This window comes from Dipodomys merriami, unplaced genomic scaffold (assembly GCF_024711535.1).
Source record: "Dipodomys merriami isolate MVZ:Mamm:240054 unplaced genomic scaffold, mDipMer1.0.p SCAF_305, whole genome shotgun sequence".
Classification (NCBI taxonomy): Eukaryota; Metazoa; Chordata; class Mammalia; order Rodentia; family Heteromyidae; genus Dipodomys; species Dipodomys merriami.
The window spans coordinates 680,375-705,774 of record NW_027204549.1 but is presented as its reverse complement, the minus strand read 5'-3'; the positions used below and the strand labels follow the sequence as shown (position 1 = coordinate 705,774).

At 43.3% G+C, this 25,400-nt stretch overlaps 1 long non-coding RNA gene across 1 annotated transcript in view; it reads left to right on the top strand.

The window, feature by feature from the left end:
* The window catches only part of LOC138840884 (uncharacterized), a 206,609-nt gene that overhangs the window by 119,009 nt on the left and 62,200 nt on the right, over positions 1–25,400 (top strand). The gene's annotated exons all lie outside the window — the stretch shown is intronic.

Below are 25,400 nucleotides of genomic sequence, written 5' to 3'. Positions count from 1 at the left end.
ACTGCCTAGCCATAGTGACACTTTAAAATTCTTTGTCACCATGCTCAGAAAATATTGTTGACAAGCCACAGCCCATGAAGACAGGCAGAGACTGAGCCAACGTCACTTTACCCATGGAGAGACTGAGGCCCAGGGTGACAGTGATGCATTGCTACTTGGAGGGTAAAGTCAGTGCCAGGATCTTCTTTTCCTGACTCCATTTCTCTTTCTCTCCCTTCCTTCCTTCCTTCCTTCCTTTCTTTCTTTCTTTCTTTCTTTCTTTCTTTCTTTCTTTCTTTCTTTCTTTCTTTCTTTCTTTCTTTCTTTCTTTCTTTCTTTCTTTCTTTCTTTCTTTCTTTCTTTCTTTCGTCCGTCATGGGGCTTGAACTCTTGGCCTGGGCACTGCCCCTCAGCTCTTCAGTTCAAGGCGAACACTCTACCACTTGAGCTACAGTGCCACTTCCAGTTTTCTGGTGGTTTACTGGAGATAAAAGTCTCACGGACTTTTCCTGTCTGGGCTGGCTTTGAACTGCAATGCTTAGATCTCAGCCTCCTGAGTAGCTAGAATTACAGGCATGAGCCACCAGTGCCTGGCTCCGGAGTCCATTTCTCTCTTTCCCTCTCGGCTCCATGTAGCTCATCTTCCCCCATGCACTTTTTGTAGGTCAGAGTTGTTTCCCTTTGCTCTCAGGGCTGAGGTTGCTCCCACCCCAGGACTTAACTTTCTTTTCCACCTCTCTGGCTTCTTTCTCCTGTCTCAGCTGGCACGATGCCCACTCAGACTCAGAGCTACCTCGTTTATTGGACTTTGTGCTAGAATTTTAGTGGAATAATGCCTTCTTGTTTTCTTAGAAACAACTTGATTGTGTTTGTAGTGATTTCTTTGTATGTGGTGTGTGTGTGTGTGTGTGTGTGTGTGTGTGTGTGTGTGTGTGTGTGTGTGTTCCTTGTGAGGGGGGTGGTGAGAAATAAGCATCATATAAAAAAACAATGGTTTTTCTGTATAACTAAATCAGACAGTTTATCCCCCAGGCTATTGACACAGGAGAATCTGAAGGAGGGGAAAAATACTTTCAGTCAGGGTAATTCACAGTGAATAAGACAGCAACATATTCTAGTGGATAACAGAAATTAATTCAATATTTCATGTAAGGGCAGAAAAGTTCATATCAAATGTGATCCCTAGGTTCCCAAATGAAGCCATAACAATTTCCTCTTTCCTTACTAGAGAGAACATTCAGTACCGAGGTTAGTGTTATTGTTTGTCTTTGTTTATTTATTTTATAAAGACATACTTGGCAATGATTGTATTATTACTTTTCTAAAAACCCTCAGGTCAGGATTCTTGGGTGTCCTCAAGATACTGGAAGTTTTCCAATTTTTTATTTCTATTTTTTGTTTGTTACATTGAAATGCACAGTTGTTTCATTGATTGAAGCAGATGACTTCAGGTGACATTCTAGAATTGTGCTTGCTGTTCCTTAGAAATACTCTTTCTGCTCTCAGTCAGACCTAGCCAGGGACAGCCATGGCCACAAGCCTGGAGATCCAAAAGGGGCCAACACATTGGGACCACAGATGGTTGACCTTGAAATGGTGGCTGGGAAGGTCATGAGAGGTGAGGACACCTCTTGACTGATTTTTGCCTCCTGTCCTGCATAGCTTGGGTTCTTTCCTTACCTTTGTTGGGCTCTCTGAACATCCCTAGTTATTTCCTTACCCATGGTCTTCTGTTCGCTGTTCCTTCAGTCTGTGGTGCTGAATTCACATACTTTGAAAGCATGTGTGGTTGGTTCTAGTATATGCTTAGCTCATAGTTTGAGTTGACATCTCACAGAGACTTCTTAATTCTTTGTCATGCTAATGTTCATATTACTTTTCCTTCATAGCATTATTCAATTTGGGCAATGTCCACATTATCTGGTAGTTTGTTTTCTGGCCCCATTTCTACCATCCCTAGTGAGTAGAACTCTGGCCAACGGGAGGCTGTCGCCAGCATATCAAATCCATAAAAGCCAATACATGAATGAGTGAACTGGAAGGTGCTGAATTAGTAGCATAGAATGAGCACTGTGATAATGGATAAGCTTTCTTGTCTCAATAGCTTAAATAGAGCCCAGGTTTATTTTCCGTGAACATAGGTCCAGTGGGTAAGAGTGGTGTTGGCAGTGGCAGGGATGAGCACACACCCTCTCCTCCGCAGAGCCATCCGGGGACGCAGGCTGATGAAGGATCCTTTGGATGGGGCTTTGGCAGGCAGTGGCACTGCTGGGGAAGGTGGGAAGAGAGCATGGTGGGGAGTGGCAGGGAGCCATACATCCTGCATCCGGAAATAACACACATCACGTCTCCGCCATTGTTTCCTTTTTGTCATCTCTGTGGTTAGAGTGGGTGAGTCTGACTTCACCTAAATGTTAAGGAGGGTGGAAAGGTAGGCGGCTGGTTTAAGTGACTGTGTGCCTGTCACAGCGCGTCACCGAGAGACTGTACTCAGTGCCTGTGGCACACGGCCAGGCCATACCACTGCCTGGGAGCTTTAAAGAAGACCAAACTTGACTTGTTGTAACTTGAATATTTGCATAATCATTTGAATAATTTCAATAATATTGAGTTATATAACTTGAATCATTTCAAATATTTGTGAATATTTGAGCCATTGACCCCTTTTCTGTTTGGGACAGCCTGTCAACCCCGAAATGAGACCAATACTTAGGGCCAACAGAGGAATCCATGTTTGTTAAAGGCACCCCAGCTCCATCGCAGTCCCCAGAAAAAAGCGGGATGCTGGCAGGGTCCGAGCTCACTTCTCTTCCCCATCAGAGGGGAATGAGACATGACAACAAGAGTTAAATGCATCAGCTCCGCGGCTGGGGCCTTCTATTGTGCTCTGCTTCTTGGAGCACCATGAAAGTTGCTTCCTAGCACCATCCTCCACCTGCCTGCTGTCTCCCGGGGGTGCACAGGGGGTTCTTCCATCACTGGTTGACCTCACATGCTGTTCCCTTGTGCTGCCCCAGAAGTGGACGCGCTCGCCCCAAGTCACCCACCTGTTACAAACTCTGGTGGTTCTGGAAAGGGGGGAATCCTGGAATTGCCAGCATCTTGGAGTGAGAGGTTGATGCTTCAGGGCCGCGGACTTCTGTCCTCTCCCACAGGGCAGCTCATGAGGGGTATGGTCACAGTGGCTGTTACAAATGCACTGATGGCGCACAGCTTAGTTTTCTATCATCTTTTTAAAAATTACAAAACCTTTCAAATACTTCAAGCATGACGTGGCCTGGTGGTCTTGCATGCTGGGTAGCTTGGTTTTTTCCTTGGTGGTCCTGGGGTTTAAACTCTTCCTTTGTACTTGTTGGAAAGGCCTTAGGAGTGATGGCCCTACCTCTTTTAATTTAGCTACATTTGTGATAGGGTCTCACATTTTCGCCCAAGCCGACCTGGACTGTGATCCTCCTCTTTACACTTCCTGGATAGCTATCTTGACATTAGCTCATGACAGATTCCGGCTAATGGTTGACAAGGGGTCTTGCAAACTTTTCATCAGGATGGCCTTGAACCATAGCACTCTTGATCTCCACCCTCTGGGTGGCTGGGATTATAGGCGTGAGCCACCATGACCAGTTTCTATTTTTATATCTCCAAAGAGGCACTTCATTTCCCAGTGGGAACATGTTCCTTCTTTCCAAAACCATTTATTTAGCAACCATTGTGTGTTAAGTATTGTGCAGGCCTTTGTGAAATTTCCACAAAGGGTAGAAACATGGTTTATGCCTTGTCTGGTTTTCACAGCTTTTCCCTGAATGTGAACAGGCTTTGACCCACTACCAAAGGTATGTGTTAGGAACACAACAAGTGGTTACTCGATGAAACTTAAAAGGGCAGATGAAGCTGACTCAGATAAAGAAGACTTCGTCTTGGTTCTCAGGGGGTTTGCAGTATGTCTAGTAGCCATCCAGAGAGGAAAGCAGCTGAAAGGTACACAACCAATGCCATGACTGCAGACACAGCAGGTGGCAGGCAGAAGGCCGTGCAAGCCCCAAGGAGAGACCAGGGAACTGATTTTAGCTCATGAAATAGAACCAGAACATAAGCAAGAGAACAGAGCCTGATCTGAAGTGAATCTCTATGAAACCATCCTCCTTGGTCCTCAGAGCATCTCACCCATACCTGCTGAGAGGGCTGTGAATGCTGGTCATGCGGTGGTCATTAAATTAGTTATTCTGATAATTACAAGCCTCAGATATAATTACCAGTCAGTATAAATAGAGAGGCCCACTCTCCCAGGACTTATGGAAATGCAATTAAGGCAGGGTTGCTAAATCTGCATATGCATTTAGATAGATCTATGTCTCTATCTCTCCCTCTCTCTTCTAGATTCCATAGATCTCTGTTTTAAAACTCTCCATCTTGAGGCTAGGAGGCAAAGTGTCTGAAGTATCTGCACATAGAGGAGTTGCCCTTCTCTTAGTGGAAGGCACTCATCAGGAGATGATAATTACAAAGTAGGAGCACAGTCAAAGCCAGTGTATTCAAATAGATGGGTGGCCATTAAGTAGTTTAGAACAGTGTCATCATTCACCAATGATCAGCTCTTCCTACTTGGCCGATGGACAAAAGCATTGCATAGACAGTGGCAAAACCCAGGTTATCACATGCCTTCACCTACATGCACCCTTTGCTGCACTGAGAACTCTGAACTCTTGGGCTGCAGCGTCACTAATACTGTATTGTATATCTTACTGTTTTCTTCGGTTCTGATCAGATTTTTTTTTTATTGATTTAAATAGCTCTGGGAAGCTGCTATTTCCTTTGTGGACTCTCTTACTCATTCTTTTCTTCTTTTGTAATTCACAGCTCTGGTATTCAGTCAAGAGTATAGGTGAAAGGTCTTGTGTTGCCTACCTGGAACAATTGAGGTATCAGAACTTTGGGACCTCAATCATCTGAGATTCTGTGGTGGCTTTTTATGAAGGTCCCGGGTTGGGACAATGTTTCTGTAGAAAGGAGGTGACATTACTGCATCATGCGTGGGTTGGGTGGTCACACCAAATGAACAATTCACATTACTTAAAACTTAATCCTTCATGTTGTGTATCCTTTTTGTCTATTTCATTCTTCTTTCTTTTTCTTGTATAAAGTATCTTCCTATTAGAGAAGGATTCTAAGCAGTATTTTGGCATTGCTTTTTATAAACTATGTATGGAATGAGCTATACAAAAGATTCTAACATTGTCTGAGGGTCAAATGTGTCCTAAGGATTGAATCTGAAGTATTTAGAACACAGTTGGTATATTTTTTTTATCAGTTGAAGAATAGACAGTAGATATTAAAATATCTTGTCACAGCTCAGTTATCATAGTGGAATTACATAATCAAATGAACATTGCTAATCTCAACGAAGCCGTTTCCTATCTCCACCAAAACCCATGGGACATAGTTTGCAATTGAGGTACGTTAGGAAGGGTCAAGGGAGGTTACCTACTACAGCCTGGGCTCTCGCACACAGTAGCCCTGTTCCCTGTGATGGAGGGGCGCCTGCCAACACCTCTTCCATCCAACCAGAATCCTACCGTCTTATGTCCACTTACAGGGTTTCGTGTAAGATTTGATCTGAGCAAAGGAATTCAAAACTTGTTTAAAAATATTTGAAAACCCCCATTTCTCATCCAACATTATAGGTGAAAATTTGAGGGTGATAGGAGTTGATTTTTCTCTTAAATAGTGCATTTTATTACTGTCAGAGCTGATGTTTCTGTGCCCTCCGTGGCTCTCAGACACTTGGTCTAATACTATGTGAGCTCTATGCTATCAAAATCCAAAATTCCTGTTGGACAAAAGACTGTTTTTTACCTTTACCTTCCCTCCCTCCCTCTCTCCCTCCCCTCCCTCTCTCCCTCCCTCCCTTCCCTCCCTTCTCTCCCTTCCCTCCCTCCCTCCCTCCCTCCCTCTATCCCTCCCTCCCTCCCTCTCTTTCTCTATCTATCTATCTATCTATCTGTCTGTCTGTCTGTCTGTCTGTCTGTCTGTCTGTCTGTCTGTCTCTATCTTCCTGAACATTTTTTTTTTAACAGAAATCACAATTGAAAGAGGTTTTACAACATTTTGCTGTAATTGGGGAAAGCCTGAGCAATTCCAGGTAGTGTCTTATAACACACACACACACACACACACACACACACACACACACACACACACACACACACACACACACATGCACGCATGCGCGCACACGCGTGCGCAGAGTGAGGGATAGAACTCAGGACCTGGTATGTACTAGGCAAGTACTACTGCTAAGTCCCATCCCCAGCTCTTTGGAATGCTTGCTCTGTGACTGTGCTATGGAAATGTCTGTGTGATCACATCATACCTTGGATCACAGTATAAAAACAAAAGCCTACCATGAAATGTTCAGGAAGCCAGTATTTATTTTATTGTTTATTGTTTTATAATGATCTACCCAGCTATTATGTTTCCCTAAAGTCTCTGTGTGCCTCAAATCTGAAATTGGATGAATTTTAAGTTTTGACTTTGATAGTAGATGTTTTCCAGTTGCTCCTGGGGAATACCTACAAAGTGGAGGGCGGAGGTTTATCTCACGGTACCTGCTCTCATCTGCTCCACCAAGGACCTGGTGTCCCGGGTTGGTGGAGGTCTAATTAGGCAAAGGTGCTCAGTTACCAAGCCCCTCCCAGGACCCCTTCAGATGGCTACCCGGCAGCCCATTATGGAGATTGTATTCGACCTTCTCTGGAATGCAGAGGCCCAGAGTAATGTTCCACCTGCGTTGCTTCCCCCGAAGATAGGGCAATGGGGACTCTAGCAAGGGCCATTTCAGAAGGGAAGCAGTGTGCTCTGTTCAGTCACCCTGAGTCCTCCCAAACATTGGCATCCTTTCTGTAGGTTTCTTTATGTATATTTAAATTATCTGTAAGTAGTTGCACAAGGGAGTTTCAATTCAGCATAACACTATATGAGTGCACAGCATTGTGATCAATGTTATCCCTTCAATCAGGAGAGAAGATAGAAGATAGATAACAGAACTGAGAATTTAATTCCAGACAATTATAAATCTCCTCCCTCCCATAAAAAGCCACTGATAAGTTGCATGCAAATTTAGAATGGTTCCACTGCTTTGTTGTGGGAACAGAATGTAGTGTTTCTTTAATTGTTTTTTTGTGCTAATACCGAGGCTTGAATTCAGGGTCTGATTACTCTGCTTTAACTTTTTCGCTGAAGTCTGGCACTCTGCCGCTAGAGCCACAGCTCCACTTCTAGCTGTTTGTTGGTTGACTTGAAGTAAGAGTCCCATGGCCTTTCCTACCTGGGCTGGCTTTGAACTGCCATCCTTCGATCCCAGCTTCCTGAGTTATTAGGCTAGGAGTAGAAGCACATATCTGTAATCCCATCATTTGAGAGATGGAGGGAGGAGGATTTGTAAGTTTAAGACCAGTCTGGGCTACATTGTGAGTTCTAGGCTATCCTGGGATATATAGCAAGACCCTGTTTCAAACAAAAACAAGGACAGGAAGAAGATGTTATAAAAAGCCTGTTTCCCAAGGCCTTGCTGTTTGACTGTTCTTCCTCCTTGTAGCATAAGGCCCCACCCTGATGCCACTGATAAGATAGTCTAAGGGACTCTTACCAGGATCCTGGCTCCAAGGCCCTGAGCCACCACAGCTGTCAGCTAAGCAAACCTTCTTAAAACATACCCAGCCTCAGGTATTTGGTTACAGCCACAGAAAACTGACTCATACCATTGGGGAGAAAATAGAAGGACGTATTTCCTGGAATTTAACGTGAAATTAATGCTTTGGCAGAATTAGGACTGAGCCTGGAGGATTGGTCTGATGGTATGAAAAACCTAAAGTAGCTGACGAGTGACACAGTGACAGTGACACCAAGGAGACCTCACCTCAGAGGGAGCAGGGATTCTGGGAATTCTATAGACAATGGTGGTTGGTGGTTCCTGGAAAAGATACATCCACTTTACCTTTAGACTCCAGTCCTTTCCTAATTAGGACCCTTCGCAACTGAGATTTCTTCCTAAATAGGTTATCATTTAAGTCATGTAAACGCCGGAGGGATTTATCCAGGAGGATAATTGTGATTTCGATGTTCTCAGGAAATTACTGTTTCTAGGGGCCAAATGGAAGTTTACAAAAAAAAAAGTCAAGATAATCTGGTTAGTTATTACTATGCAGAAGATCTTCTGCATTTTGCTCAATTTTATAGCACAATAATACGATTTTGTTGTCTTAAGAACTTAATAATTTACAAAACCACTCTCCCCATGGAGTTGAAATGAATGTTTTTAGTCTTATTAGTTTTTGCCATTATAACTGTTAAGAAGTTCTTCCCAACTCCCTCTGCCCCTTTATACTGAACCTGATGAACATTTCTCTGTGGAGGAAAAGGCCTTAATGGTTGCAATCTATCAAGATGTTCATTTGAGATTATTACTAAGAAGCCTTGTTGATTAATCAACAAAGAAGGGAAAATAGGAGAAATTAAGGTAGATGAAGCATATGGAACTCAGGGCCAAGTGTCACGGTTAGATCTGTGCTTACTGAGCAAAGTCAGTATTGAGGGCTGATTACTTGCTTTAGGCCTGGAAGCCCTGGAGGACAAGGGGACAGTTGGCTCCAGGGATTTCCTGAGGTCTTTTGCATTTTGTTGGCTTTTATTTTAATGGAGAGAATGGACAGTAGGAGAAAGAAATAGAGGGATGATGGCAGTGGGTAGATGGTTATTAAACATACATGAACATTCAGACACATGCAAACACATGAAGGATTTGTTTCTATTTGAATTCTTTTACAGACAGGGAAATTTTGTTAGGATGTCTCAGGAAAAACAGAACAAAACAGTATGAAATGTTTGTTCTGTACCAGTACTGAGGCTTGAACTCAGGGCCTCCTGTTCTCCCTTGGCTTGTTTGCTCAAGGTGGGATGCTTTACCACTTGAGCCTTGTCTGCCTCCAGTTCCAGCTGGATAAGAGTCTTGCAGCCATGTCTGCCCCAAATTGGCTTTGAACAGTGATCCTCAGAGTAGCTAGGATTACAGGCTTGAGCACCTGGCATGTGAAATTTTTTAAATAAGTTTTTTGTTGTGAAAATGCTGTACTGAGGGGTTATAGTTACATGAGCAAGATACTGAGTACATTTCTTATCAAGCATTGTTGCCTCCTCCTTTGTTTTTCCCCTACCACCTAAATTGTAAAGTCGTTATTCAACACGGTGTCTTGTACATCTCATTCTTACAATGGGTCAACCTGTATCCCTATTTAAACATTTTGCTTTTTCCTTTCCCCTCCCCAAATTAGACTGACATCAAATACAGTGTTTTTAACACAAGATTCCCCTAATACAATTAATAAATATGTGATTAGAGGGCTGGACTATAGCTCACTAGTAGAATGCTCACCTACCATGCACCAGACCTGGGTTTGATGCTCAGCCTAGCAAAACAAAATCAAATTTAAACACACACACACACACATATGCATATATATGTGTATGTGTATGTGTGTGTATATGTATATATATATATATATATGGTTCTTAGAATTAAAGTCATTCAGGCAGTGACTCAAATCACCTCTTGTACCTCCATGGTGGTTCAGTCTCCTGAGAGAACTGTTCTTACCAGCTGCTATCATACAACTCAAAAAAATATATGGTGTTAATCTCTATTCTGTTGTCATCTAATTTTGAACAAAGGCATTAAGTCCAAAGTTAGACTCATCAATCATCACACAGGAAATGCTGCTGACATCCATAATGAACTCCACAGTTGATTAGCTCCCTTGATTAAATAGAGATGCAGCTGGTGGGAAAATAATAGTGGAGCCTGCCACTCCAGCCGAGAGGGTTCCCAGAGCGGCGTCTCCATGGACTTTAGAAGAAGAAAATGGAAATTAGGAGACAAGACCAGGTCTGTGGACTAAGAACTCAGTGAGCACTCAAAGATTAAATCCTCACTCAGTTCTCCTTTCACACACACGCCTAAGGGTGGGGGACTGTAGTGAGTTTGGGGGGCTGGGGTGTTGGTAAGGGCGATCCTCAGCTGTCACTGGGAAAGTAAAACTCCACATTTTAAATAAAAATACCAGCAGTATGTGCTGTGCACAATGCCTGAGTGCTGATGTTAGCTGAATGCCACCCCTTTGGACAGCGGTATAGAAACGACGTTGAAATATTCTGAGTTTTTCTTTTTAAACTAAACAATTTTCGGAGCCATTGGAAAAAATAGGGGAAGGCAATCAGATGACATTTTGATTGTAGCCCTCTTTGGAAAGGCATTGTGGAATTCTTTGCTTAACAAAGTTAAAGAAAAGAAAAGCAAATAACCAATCTGCCACCTTGATCTGTGTTGGGTAATGAAAAGGAAATGGCAAAACTTTTTTTTGTGGCTGCTTTTAGCTACAGAGTTTTAAAGCAGCTGTTTGTAGAACTGGTCCTGTGGGTGGTTGGCAGCTTAAGAATCCTGCTTGGAGTTGGGCAGTTACCTTGTGAGCTTTACCTGTGAGGCACTGAACCAGGTCTGCTGGCTTGGTCACTGTCTCGTGTGGGTTCTGTGATAGATGTTTCACTGTGAGAGCATCTCCCTCTTTAGCTTCCCCACGGTTTGGGAGTATCTTCCTTTTTTTTTTTTTTTTTTAATCATTCATGGGGCTTGAACTCTGGGCCTGTGCGCTGTCCCTGAGCTCTTCAGCTTAAGGCAAGTGTTCTACCACTTGAGCCACAGTGCCATTTCCAGTTTTCTGGTGGTTTATTGGAGGTAAGAGTCTCACAGACTTTCCTGCCCAGGCTGGCTTTGAACCGTGATCCTCAGATCTCAGCCTCCTGAGTAGCTAGGATTACAGGCATAGCCACCGGTACCCAGCTTGAGGTATCTTTCTTATGCCATGCTTCCATCAGTGGTACCTGACTGGAGTTTTTTGAGAGTAGCTTAATCATAGATGGATTGAACATTTAATCAATGAATGGATGTGCAGAGGGTAGATGTTAATATGGCTTCAGTGGATGGGCAATGGATGAATGGGTGGATGTGTAGATGAGTAGATGGTGAGGTAGATGGAGGGAAACATGGATGATAGAAGAGTAGATGGGTAGGTGGATGAATGGATGGTGGGATTAATGGGTGGGAGAATGGATGGTGGGATGAATGGGTGGTAGATGGATGGGTGGGAGGATGGGTGGTGGATGAACGGGTGGGTAACTGGATGGATGAATGGATTGTGGGGTGGATGGATGGATGGGTGGATGGATGGATGGGTGGATGGATGGATGGTAGGATGAGTGGGTGGGTAGATGGATGTATAGATGGATGGGTGGATGATAGGATGAATAGGTGGGTAGATGGGTGGATGGATGGTAGGATGAATGGGTGGGTAGATGGATGGATGGGTGGGTGGATGGATGGTGGGATGCATAGGTGGGTAGATGGATGGATGAATGAATGGGTGGATGGATGAATGGAGGGTGAGATGGATAGGTGCATGGAATTATAGATGGTGGGGTAAATGGATGGAAATATAGATAGATAAAAGATGAGTGGTGAGTAGGTGAATGGAAAGATGGATGGATGGGTGGATAGATGGATAGATGGTGGGATGAATGGGTAACTGTATGAATGAATGGACAGGAGGATGGATGGGTGGGTAGATGCGTGAATAATGGGTTCGATGGATGGGGAATAGATGGTAGATAAATAAATGGAAATATGGATGAATAAAGGAGTGGATGGGTAGATGGATGAATGGCAGGTGGGATTGATGGATGGTGGATGAATAGATGGTATGGGCAGATGGTTAGGTGGTGGGTGGATAGAGGGATGGGTGAGTGAGGGAAATGAAAAATAACTGATTTTTACAATATTACATCTTTGTACAGACCACAGGAAGGATAAAGTAAGAGCATTGTTTAAAATATGGGATCTTTCCTTTATTCCTTGTTATTTTCCTTTGAACCTACCTGGTATTTTCCACCCAATTTCAAATATAATATTTGCCATAGCTTTATAGGAAGACTGATCAGGAGAGAACTGGAGAGGCAGTTTTGTTTTAAACTTATGAGTCTTTCATCACATCTTGAAATGTCGCATAAAAATTTTATGGGACAGTTTTGATAAATAGTGACAATATAATAGCCAAAAGCCTTTTCCTCCCCTCCTCATCCTCCTCCTTTCTTTGTGTTTCTAACTATCCTTAATACTTATGCTAGAGGGTTTAAAAAAATTAAGGTCTTTCATTTTTTTCTATTGAAAAAAAGATACAGGAAAAAAACGAGAGGGTAGTTAACATTCACCCCTGGAGCTACTGAGATAAAAATGATCTACCTTCCAAGCCACCTTCGCAAGTGTTCTCTGAAATTAAATGGACTGTCTTGAAAACAGGATGCTAAACTTTATGCCAGTTTCCTATTCATGCGTAGATGTACTATCAGCTGGGCCTCCTGTTATTGCTTTGGTAAGTGTTTTTGTTGCTCTGGGAAAAAAACCCACACGTTTAAACCATATCATCCTCTAATGCTGTGCCTGGAGGAAAAAATAGTAGCTGGTTTGACTATACATAGATGCTAACTCTGTCTTATATGTATTAAAGGTATAATTCTATGTATGTCTACACAATAAGAGAGATGTGATAATAAAACATGTAAGAATGCTTACATATTTTAGAAGCAAGGGACCATGGAATTAAATTGGAAGGCAAAGCAGTCAGATAATGAATATGAGGGCTTTTGAAGTTTATTTCTTATCACTACCATAACTGTAATGAGCTCTGTGACCTAGTTAGCTCAGGATCAGCATGCTATTAGATGGGTGTCACAACAGTGCTAGGCTGTGCTTCAGTAACAAATAAATCCTGACATTTGAGTGATATAATACATCAAAGGCAGATTTTCTTACTCAGGAAGCCTCTTCCATTGTGTTTATTTTAGTATGCAACATTTGTGATTTCTAGTCACTAGGGAGGGATGCCAGAGTTGGAGTATGCACCAATGCTTGCTTGCACCAGCACTGAAGGAGGTGTGTGCTGTGTTCATTCACAGCTCCTCACCAAGAGCTGGTCACATGATCATAACCAAAAAAGCCTGGGAATGCGAAGGAGTGCATGCCATATTTAGTAGAGAGTGGTTTTTGCCGCCAGGAATATTCAAGGAGGTAAAATCAGAGCCATGATTCTGGTCTCAACTAGGATATTGTGTAGGATTTGTGGATCTACCTGTGCTAACAGTTGTATTTTCTAACTTGCATCCAGTGCCGTGTTGAGACCCTCTCCTCATTATGGATGTTCTGCCATCCTACCTACAGAGGGGCGCGCGCGCGCGCGCGCGTGTGTGTGTGTGTGCGTGTGTGTGTGTGTAGCATGTTATTAGTGAACACTATCTTTTTTTCAGTGCATGTATTTTCTTTTGCTGCATTTTCCCTTTTTATCTACCTTCTAATCTCCAGATATGCTCTATCCATGCACTGACCATCAGTGCATCAATGCATCAATCCATCACTGCACCAATCATAGTTCATGCAACCATGCCAAGGACAAAGCCCTGGAAAGTCACAGCAGAATCTCTTAGTATGGGGTAGCTTTTCCTGATGACCCTTGTCCTTGAGCACATGAATTGCTTTGTCCATAAAGATTCGGTTAACATTCCCAAGTGCTTTCTTTGCCTGTGGCCTCAAGCCAGTACTGGCTCACGGAGGCGCCACAAACACATTTTGGGTGTGTGAACAGAGGCTTCTTTATGTCTGGACCTGTGGGGCCAGTTTGGTTTGGAGCCAAGTATGAAGCTGTTCACACCTCTTCACAGTTTTGTTCCAGGAGGTTCTTTCTACACTGAGACCTCTGGGATCAGGAGAGAGTGGACTGAATGGTCACCTCTGGCTGTTGATTTGAATAGGACCAAGGCTGTGGTCAATATCCTATTTGATGATGATGATGATGATGATGATGATGATGATGATGATGATGATGATGATGATTTGAAATTATCTGTAGTCCTAGATAAGAGTTACTATCTTGGGGAAAAAATGTTCCTCACTACCTCAGCTATAGTGACCTGCTGTGGCTTCTTTCTCCTCCCCCATTCCTGGGGCCTGTCTGCCATCGCTACTGCATTTCTGAAGTAGGTGTTCTTTGTGGCCAGACTTCCATTTGCATTGTTGGGCCTTCCTGCTCTCTCCCATGGATGTGTTTGCTTTTCATTTGTGTTGAGCTCTTCCTCTTCTTCCCAGAGATTCCACCTCATGATGCTTCTAAAGCACATCACCTTGCTCACATAAGACTGCTGCTGAGGACTTTATTCACCCTCCAAATTAGAGGCTCTAAGCACCTCATCTCTACCCACAGGCCTCAGCCAAATTCCACTCCTCATTCTCTTCTACCTTACTCTGGAATGTGTCATTTATTCCCTGTAGAGGCAGTGTTACACAAGTCTCTACATGGAGATTGCTAGCTACTCTTCAAGGGCTGGGTTAAATGAGTGGCCTGATATCTGTACTGGAAGTCTGTCTCTCCTTCCTGTAATTCAAACTTCCTTCTGAGATGAAACCTTCCTGCCTGTTTCATTAACAATAGCTGTCCATGGAGTTGTCCTGGGAACCTGAGGATGTACTTGGCTCCAAGGTAAGGATCATGGTGCTCTTTCACCATGATCTCTGTCTAGAGCCTGAGAAAGGAATGGAGACCTTGGAGCTGCTGGGATGCTTAGATATTAGCATCCCTTATACTCATTGATGAGTTTAAAAGGCACGCCTTATGTCTTGCTGAATTCTGTCTGTACCCAGCACAGCTTGTTACCTGCAGACTGTCCTTCAGTCCTTAAACACTCCAAAATGGTTTGTTAAATAAATCCCCGGATGCTTGAAGGGACTGTTTGGTTCTGTAAGACAGAAGAGCTGAGGGCCCGGCTGAGATTACATTGATTGGGCGGCTGTGGTCACATCCCAGCAGCTACTTTAAGTAACAGTTTGTTAAGGAATCCGACTGTGCCAACCTAAGTCCTTCTGCACCATTACTTTGGGTGACAAATGAGCCCAGGCACCCCTGGATGAATGAATGCCATTCACTGCTCCTGTCCTGCCTGTAATAGAATTAGCTTTCAAGTAACATTGAAGAATTCTTCTTTTTTGGCTTACTTTAACAGACCAAGAAAGCAAGTTGTCAGAGTCTAAATCCTTCAATGAAGTTCAAAAGCCAAAGGCTGGCTGGAGACACATAAGAAATAAGGCGGGAGGCTGGCATTATTGATTTGATAGTCCCAACCATTTAGACAAAAAAATTGTGCGTAAAATTATATTTGCTCCTTCTTTTCTCCCCTCCCAGATAAATATCTTGAGAATTCCAAACATTTTCATGACATTGTTTTTCCAAATCACCTCATCCGCCTTGTACTCTTCTGAATAGCTTCCATTGTATTGAAAGTACTAAGAATTGAAGAACATTCTAGATGCTGTCTGGTTAGCCAAGACTCAGATAGAGAATCACTTTTGTTCAGTTCTCCACTCCACATTCAAAGGCCACACTTAATCTCTGGTAGCACATTACATTGCCGCCTCATAGGATTCATGGGCACCTATAATTTCTTATCAGGAAATCCCATCTTATTTCACCTGGGGGCTGGCCAAATTGTCTTTATATTTGTCAGAAAAACCTCTCCCCCATTGACCTAGTTGTAAAAAAAAAATTTCTGGGTCCTACCACCAAAATGTCTATAGCGAGGTGAATGTTTGGTTCGGGATGGCAAGTAGTGTTATCAAGGCTCTCTGTTTTGGCTGCCTTCTCCTCTCTCTCAGGAGCAAGAGGGCAGAAGGGTTTCCAGCCTACATCACTCTCAGTGTTAGTTCCATAGAAGAAGAGGAAAGCATCTGTAGCTTTTCTGGGGAGGCCCAAAGTAAGTCCTCAAGTTCAGTCTGATAGAACAAGCTCCATCATGTAGGCATCTCTCAGCCACTTGGTGGGTCTTTAGAGGATCCGATTGCTGATTGGCTAGTGTAGCTCACATGTCTACTGTTGGGCCCAGGATGGGGGCCACATGGGTGGAGTGGTCCAGTCAAGAGAGACCAGGGCCATTCCCAAAGGATAGGAAGGATACTGGGCAGACCCCAATTAATGAATGCTCCCTGCAACCCAGTTGTACTGCCCCCTTCCCAGAGGCAGATGTTATAGCCTATTAATTTTTGAGCACCTCCATCCTGTCTTTAAGAAATGATACAATGAATGATCAAGAAGTAGCTGTTGACTAAATCTGTGCCTGAGCAAATGTCAACCAGATGAGTGAATTTGATGAAATGGCTTTGTGTTAAAAAGATTCTCATCTCTCTCTTGCTACTTTGTAAAAACAAAAAACAAAACCAGGCCAACCCAAACATAACTTAGGTGCACACAGAGAAAATGCAAATATTGAAACTTGATAGGCCATTACAAGATCAATTTTGCTGCGTAGCTTCAGTGGGAGATCAAGTGAATGTCCTAAGTGCCAAGGCGGGAGGACATTTTCTTGTAGGGCAAATGAAATGGAACCATAGCCTGACTACAGCCTGTGGCTTGAAGGCAGAGAGACACTTTTATTTCACATATCCCAGAGCAATTCCATCAGAAGAATACTCTCTTATTCAAAATTCAAACACTCTAACTTGCCTTTGGTTAATGCAATTATTTTCTAAAAGCCACTTGGCAGCTTTAGCAACCGTATATCAGTTTCTACATGCAATCCCCATCCCTGCTAACTGCACCACCATTGTCTCCTTACCTCTCGGTCCTTTGTTTAATGCTGTTGGCCTGCCCCCTGGTTACTGCATCTGCACACTCTGATCTGACTTCCAATCCCACCATCCATGCCCTAGGCCAAGTCTTGGCTGCTGCTGGGGCCTGTGTGCTTACCTGGGCCAGAGAGCCACTGCTGTAGGGTCATCTCTTGCCCTGTGGGTTAGCCACGGTGGGTGGAACTTTGGGGGGAAGCCTCACATTCATCCTTGGTGTGAGTGACTTGGAAATCTATGTTCTAATCTGTATTCTGATTATCCAGCACAATGCAGGCCTTATTGCCCACTTTTGACACCTTTGACACTTACTGAATTTAATTACCCTCCTTTCTGTGGTGGCCTTCCCCTCGTCTATCCTCCTTTCCCTCCAGTCTTATCACCTCCTGCAATAGATACTTACATTGGCCCCTTCCCTTCTCAGGCACTGACCTTGGGGAATCAAAACTCTGGCAACTGTTTTCAAGAAAGAGAAGGTATAGAAAAGAAAAGCGTGAAGGCAATGAGAAGAATAAAGACGCGGACATGTACTGGCTGGGTGGAGCCTGGTGGTCGTGGGTTGATTTTGAGGTCTCAGATTGGATTTAATGGAGACTTGAGCAAAGATAATGCTAATTACAGCACAAAGACAGACAGCAACCACAGCGGTTGGTCAACACCTTAGTTGGAGAGAATGTCCATCTATGATGTCCTCTATGGTGTCTCAAAGCTGGGGTGTGAATTCAAGCTTTGGAAAGGTGTCTGTGACCCAGGGTCAGCAGAATTCTTCCAGAAATGGCTAGATTAAAAAAAAAAAAAAAAACACCATGAACTGCACAGCCTATGCAGCCTCCATTGCAACTATGTGACTCCACCTTAATTACATACAAGCATTTAAAGACAAGACCTAGATAAATGAGTCTGGCTGTGTGCCAATAAAACTTTATTTATTAAAATAACACAAAACAAGTGGAGGGCCAGATTTGGCTGTGAGCTGTCACGGGCTAATATGTGACCTAACACCACTGCTCAACTGTAAAAAATAGGTTTTGCTATCAGAGCCGTGTCCTGTGGTTTGTGTGGTTTTGACAGGCTCCATCTGACTGGGGAGGGGTGGGAAGAAGAGGGAAATGAGGGCCAGGGGTGGGAGCTGAGTTGGGAGAGAATAGGAAGGCGCAAACAGGAGTGCAAGCCCAAGCACAGCACTTTCCTTGAGAGATGCATCTGGAAGAGAAAAGCACTCAATTCTGGCCAATATTGTGGGCAGCTATAAGTAGAAGGAATGAGTTTTAAGAAATGCCATAAAACTCAACTTTATAGGGATTCGGGCTTCACAAGGTATGCTGTAGCAGCCACATTGAATAAATGTATGTTTTTCATTATGTTTTTATTATACATTTAAAGCACATTAAGCCACCAACAGCTCTGAAAGAAGAAAAAAATTGAGAACCTTTGGCTTTATAAGTAATCTCATCAATTTTGGGGACAGCAGTACTTTAGGAAGGTAGAGAAAGACGCATGGTTGTCCTTCCCAGATGCATACCAAAACATTCTTCTTCAGGGAGCAATAGTAATAGAAGTTTAGCTATGTTGGTCTCCTATTGAGGTAATGTCCCCTTACCTTTTCCTTTTTTTGGTGTGGATGTTTATACATTTGCCTTTGAGTTGTAGGTAATTGATTGGCATTCTTAGTCTGTTAAAAAAATTGGCTTTGTTGAGAGTTTGAGAAAAGACTAAAAATGATTCTAAGATATTGTAGCTTGAAATAACTTTTGGCTCTGTGAAGGGTGTGATTTCCAGTGGTATGTGATAATATTTTAACTCTTACAACTCTTAGGCAGTGGAACTGAGGGGGATGGTCAGAGAATCCGGGGCACAGTGGAGCTTCCATGGGGGAGGTTAGAAGGTGGGGCACTTGGGGTGACACATTGTCTGTGTTCTTCCCCAAATCTGTTTCCTGTCACTGCAGGACGGGGGAGGGTCTGGCTTCACATCGGTGCACTGTCCGTTGGCTGAACCATGGTCGTTGGGGCCACCTTGGCTCAGAGATGGTGGCTTACTTTGTCTTGTGGCATCCAGGGGTGGAATGTGGAGCTCTATGGATCGTATGTCATCACATTTAGAATGGGAAAGATTGTAAAAAGGATCACCATTTTATAAGCAACCAAGAAAGGTCAGATACCGCCCACTGAGTCTTGCTGGGTTCAGGTGGGTAGCTCATGCCTGCCTTCTGAGCTACTTGAAAGGCTGAGATCAGGATTGCAGTTCCAGGCCAGCTTGGGCAGAAAAATCTGCAAGACTCCCATCTCAACAGAAGAATGTAGTGCACATGTGTCATGCCAACAAAGATGGAAAAAGAATAGGATTGTGATTCAGGAACATGCTCCGGCATTATCAGTGCCTACAAGGGCTGGGGTGTGGCTCAGCAGTGGAGCACCAGCCTAGCAAACACCAGTCTGAGTTCTTGCCAGACAGATAGATGCTCCTTACCATTCACTGCACGCTGTTTGAATGCCTTTGAAGTTCTTCAAAAGCTAGGAGGAGATTTAATTCATCTAAGAATCTCAAACCATCAGGTACCGAGGCCATTTGAAATGGCCTTTTCAAAGAGAACCCTGATAACTTCAGTCCTCCTCCCTCTAGCCTCTGCTGTGGGTAAGGCCTGCTAATGGGGGGGGCAGCCCCTCTCCATACCTGTTGCGGGACAGGGCCACATACCTGCTGAGGAGGGAGAGGAAGAGGGCAGGATGGGATTGCATAGCTCCGTCTCCTGTTTCCCTTGCTGGCTGTTTGTTAGTACATTTTCACACCTTGTTTTAATGCTGCACATACACTCCAATTCTGTTGATGGACCCAATTTTTGAGTTTTTATTGTTAGGCCCAGGCCATGTAAAAGGATCCTCACTTTCCTTTCCGAAATTTTGGAAATGTGGCTTTCTACGAGACTTGGGACCACACAGTATATTTCTTCTTTTATCTTCCCAAGAGAACAAAATTTGAAAGCCATCACTTTTTTAAAAATAAGTTTTTTATTGTGAAAATACCATACAGAGGGGTTACAAATACATGAGCAAGGTAATGAGCACATTTCTTATCAAGCATTTTTGCCTCCTCCTTTGTTTTTCCCCTCCCATCCCTGCCCTCCCATCCCTACATTCCCTCTCTCCCCCTGCGTCCCCCCCTCCGCCTCTCTCCCTTCCAGAGTTGTAAAGTTCATTTTTCAACATAGCGTCTTGTACATCTCATTGTTGCAGTGGGTCCTCCTGTATCCCTGTTTAAACAATTTGTCTTTTCCCTTCCCCTCCCCAAATTATACCAACATCAAATACAGTGAAAACAGGGGTTATACTGTGGGGGAGGGACATACAAAGCAACAACAAAAAAAATCACCTTATAAATATGTTAGAAACAATAGCAAGAAAGAAAAAACCACTTGTGTCCTTATCTTGGGGTTCATTTTGCCTAACATCATCTTATCTGACCTTTTCTGCTTGTCTCAGACATATACTAGTTATTGCAAATAAGGGAAACCATGGGACCTATGTTTCTTTGGACCTGGCTTACTTCACTTAATAGAATTTATTCCAAGTCTTTCCATTTCCTAACAAATGGGGCAATGTCATTCTTTCTGATGGAGGCATAGAATTCCATTGTGTATATATACCACATTTTCTTGATCCATTCATCTACTGAGGGGCATCTGGGTTGGTTTCATATCATAGCTATGGTAAATAATGCTGCAATAAACATAGTTGTGCTGGTAGCTTTAGTATGGTCTTGTATGTTATCATTTGGGTAAATGCCCAAAAGTGGGATTGCTGGGTCATAGGGGAGCCTTTTGAGGAACCTCCACACAACTTTCCAAAGTGGTTGAACAATTTTACACTCCCACCAACAATGCAGTAGGGTTCCCTTCTGTCCACATCCTCTCCAGCATCTGTTGTTATTAGAGTTCTTGATTATAGCCATTCTAACTGGAGTGAGGTGGTATCTCAGTGTTGTTTTGATTTGCATTTCTTTTATGGCTAGAGAGGTTGAGTATTTCTTCATGTGTCTATTGGCTATTCTTCTTTCCTCTTCAGAGAAGTTTCTCTTTAAGTCTTTAGCCCACTTATTTATTGGGCTGTTGTTTCTTTGAAGATTTGTTGTTGGGGGATTTAATTTTTTGAGTTCCAGGTATATTTTAGATATGAGACCCTTGTCCATTGTATGGCTAGTGAAGATCTTCTCCCAATCCATGGGCTTTCTGTTGATCTTGCTAGCTATGGCCTTTGCCATGCAGAAGCTCTTTAACTTCATGCAATCCCATTTGTCCAACCTTTCTTTGATTTGTTGTGTTTCTGGGTGTCTATAAATCAAATTTGGGCCTGTGCCACGGAGACCTAGGGTTTCTCCTATTCCGTCCTGTAAGACATTGAAGACATTTGGCTCTCACACTTCATTCCAAACAATGCTTCCCCGCCCTGCCCATCTAAAATCCAAACGCTTTAAGGCACAATTTCAAAACATTTTGGATATTCAACTAGTTTATTTCCGAAGCTTGCTGATGAGTTGAAATCTTTTTGAAAATGATTTTAATGCTGTTTGAAATGTTCTAAAATAAACTCCAAATATTTGGGAGTACTTGAAAACCCATTGAGCTTTTAAAAATGTTTATGAAACACTTAAATAAAAGTGATTATGAACTGCAGAAAAGGCCTATCACATTCATTTTGTAGCTTCATCGTTGTGAATTTTTCTTATTCTTTGTCTAGATTTTGTCTTCTAAGTTTATGAAAATAGATTAGATTATTTCTTATAACCACATCATCCTGTGTACCTTTTTTAAAATCTGGAATTGAATTATTTTTCCTTCACAGAGTGAGGAAGTACTGAGTGCCTACTATGTGTTAGCCACTACTGTGTGTTATCTCTTAGTGGAATCAGACAGTAAATGGGGGACAACATTTGCCTGTACCCTGGGAGCTCATGTGTTCTAGTAGAGGGGATAAAATGATACAGAAACCACTTAAATAAAATAAATAAGGAAGTATTATGCTCTGGCTCTCCACGCTCCCCCTCCCCCTTTGCCCCCAATCCCTAATGCCCATGTCTTAAGCTGCTATCAGTAGAAGTGGAATCTTGAATTGGAGGAAGTTAATCCCTGGGGGAGGGGACACTGGGACTCTGGCTCCTTTCTCTTCTTGCTTCCTGCTTTCCATGGTTCAAGCAACTTTCCTCTACCATGTGCTCCCTGCTTCACCATAGGCCTAATGCAAAAGGGACCAAGTGACTGGGTATAAAACTCCAAGCCAAACCTTTCTTCTTTTCCATTTGTTTGTCTCAGGTTTTTTTTTTTTTTTTTTTTTTTTTTTTTTGTCACAGTGGCAGGAAGCTGACTTACACCGTGTTAAAGTCTAGGAAAAGAAGAGAAAGGTGAGGACAGAAGTTGGGGGTGGGGCTACCAATTTTAGATAGGATGACTGGGAAAGGACTTGAGGAATATAACTTCTGAGTGGAAGTCATTGGGAGAGGGGGTAGGACATCCCAGGCTGAGGAAGAATAGTGAGTGCAGATGTCCTGGGGCATGAAGATGAATGCACACAGGTCCTGCCATGAGACACTGCTGAGAGACCCCCTGGTTGAAGCAGGGCAGACAGCTAACCAGGAGATGAGGGCCTGTAGACAGTGGAGTGGATCAAATCACCTAGGGCCTCTAGGTCATTGCAGGGGCAGAGAATTGCTCTCAAGAGCAACAGAAGGCTGTTGGAGAGTTTGGGGTACTTTTTTTTTTGTCAGCCGTGGGGCTTGAACTCGGGCCTGGGTCCTGTCCCTCAGCTCTTCAGCTCAAGGCGAGTGCTTTACCACTTGAGCCACAGCACCACTTCCACCACTTCTGGCTTTCTTGTCCGGGTTGGCTTTGAACTGTGATCCTCAGATCTCAGCCTCCTGAGTAGCCAAGATTACAGGAATGAGCCCCTGGTGCCCAGCTGGAGTACATTTTGACTGAAACACCCTGGCAGGTATGCTGAAGGGCACAGGGCCTTGAGGGTGAGACAGAGGAATCAGGGGATGGAGAAGTAATTAGGAGAAAAACGGTGGATAATGGAGGGGGAGAGTGGGAGTGTTCCAATCTAAGTGAAATGAAGAGCCAGTGTAGAGTTTGCTGCTAGACTGGTTAGGTATGAAGAGCAAAAGGGAGGGGTCAAGAGGTTTGGTCCAGCAGCTGAGCAGATGCTTTGCTGTGCAAGGCATTGCATGGGCAATGAAGAAAGAGTGTGGCAGAAGGGGGCTTGGGATGGGGTGTGGGGGTTTGGCTTTGGGTATTACAGATTAAGGCTATCAAGATACTCAAGGAGCTGTTCACTAGGTAGCTGGGTATATGAGTGTGAGCCAGAAGCAAGATCAAGCCTGGAGTTGCCAACTGACCTTGTACATAACATGTTAGTATGAAAGGAAACGGACAGAATACTGGGCACTGGGATTGTTCCATTATGAATTTAGGAAGAAGAGACGAGGCTAGCAAAAGACACAGAGGAAATCCAGCCAGGAAAGCAGAGGATGTGCTATGCTGTGTGAACCACATGAGGAAGTTCTGAAGAGCAGAGAGGATGAACACACACACACACACACACACACACACACACACACTTCATTAATACTTTTCTTGCTTGCTCTTTTAGTTAGTGCCAATTGCACCCTTCAGCTTGTCAGTATTGATTCACATTCACATCTTAGTTGGGAGCCAGAAACACTGATTCATTTTTCTGTGACTTAACGGTAAGAAGCATGGCTTCTGGGTACAGTAGGAACCCAATAAATGTCTGCTGTGTGGATGGTATTTGAAAATAAGCTATTTCAGCTTCAGGGGCCACGTATGCTGAAATAAACCGTTGCACACACACCCTGAAATGGTGCTGGGCTGTTGCTGATGGACATGTTTTCAGTCATTGGATTTTCCTCATTGTTCAGTCAGGGATGGTTGAATGCTTCAGAAAATAGTCAGATGCGCATGATTCATTAAGTTAACAAATAACCTACTGTGTGTTCCACTTGTTTTCACGCTCAGGAAGTTGGTATGTATCACAGTGTCTCCTGTCGTGTCTTATGGCTTGAGCATACAACTATTCCCCGTCTCTTTTTTACTGGCAGACATTACTAATCGGTTGTCAAACTATGCTGCTAATACCGACTGTGTTCTAATATTCTTCTTTAGGTTTCCTTGGAGAGCTGGGGTTCAAGACCTGCTTACTATCCCATGGGTACACTGAGCCCTCGCAAAATGGGGAGAAGTAGATGCTCATCCCTCTGTCCCGTAGATGGACACTGGAAAAGAGGAGCCCAGGAGACCTGGGCTCAATATCCATTCTGCTACTGGGAATGTAGCTTGGGGAAAGTTTCTTTTGTTCACTCCTGTTTTGGATAGCCTTTATGCAGACTGAGAGTTGTATAGCCCAAATCTCCTGGGAGGTTATGTTTCCCCCCAAACTTCTGCTACTAGTCATCTACTAGTCCTGTCTATGTAGATATTCCACTCAAGGGCCTTACCTGTATCAAGCCATTTAATCTTGGCATCATCCCTTCATTATAGGTATTATTTATATCCTCCTATTTTTTGGGTAAGGAAACAAAGGCAGAGAGAGGTGAAATAATCTGCCCAAACTTCCACAACTATAAAGGATCTGAACTTGAACCTGAATCCTGGCTCTGTGACTGCCAGATGATTCCTCACTCCACTTTTCAAATTATTGTGTTGTACTGAGGAAATTGTGGTTTTCCATTTTTTTAAATACGTTTTTTTATTGTGAAAATACTGTGCAGAAGGGTTACAGTTACATGAGCAAGGTAATAAGTACATTTCCTATCAAGCATTGTTACCTCCTCCTTTGTTTGCAAACAGAGTTGCTCAGATGGAAGACTGGGCCTCAGAAGGCAAGACTCGGAGTCTCTGATTTGTGTTTCTAAGGTCCTGCTTCCTCTTAACACATCAATGCGGAAACTTGAGAGACTTAAGAAATAGCCTCAAAGCCCCTGGCTGGAAGGCCTCCTGGCTTTGTGTCCTTATCTTCTTCTGGCCTGTGATAAAGATAGCAGTGTGGCTTAACAGCACTAATCCCTCCATCTCGAGGGGACTGCTTACATTATAGATGATGGTAACTTGAGTTCTGGCTCCACAGAACACAGCAATTAGGAAGTGTTCTTCAAGGCTCTTCTGGAAGCTGCCAAGGAGGTTGTGCACGAAGCTACTTGGAATCTTAGCTCTGTGGCTCAGGGGAGACATCTTTCTCTGGCCCCTGTGCCAAGAACTTTCTCCTTCTAGACCTCAGATCACTATAGTCTCCCTGATGTTTGGCTCCAAGAAAGCTCAACCAAGTCAGTGCCGTGCACAAGGGAGTTGAACAACTTTAAGCCCTTAATTGCCTTCTTTTCCTTTTGTCTAGTTTTTCTTCTTATGAATTAATTTCTTTTCTGTGCATTTTAGAAGCCATATTAAATATCCCTCTTGGAATAGGTGAACTGAAAGTGCAGAAAAGTTATATTCTTTAATAAAGAATTTCCTGCAAATGATAGCAGTAATGCTGGGCACCCTTAATTAGCCTTAAAGTCCTGGATTTTGTGAGATTTTCATGGCTGTCCATAGTACTTTAGAATTGACATGGAGAGCTAATCTTGCTAGAGGTGGAAGGATAGAGGACCACAT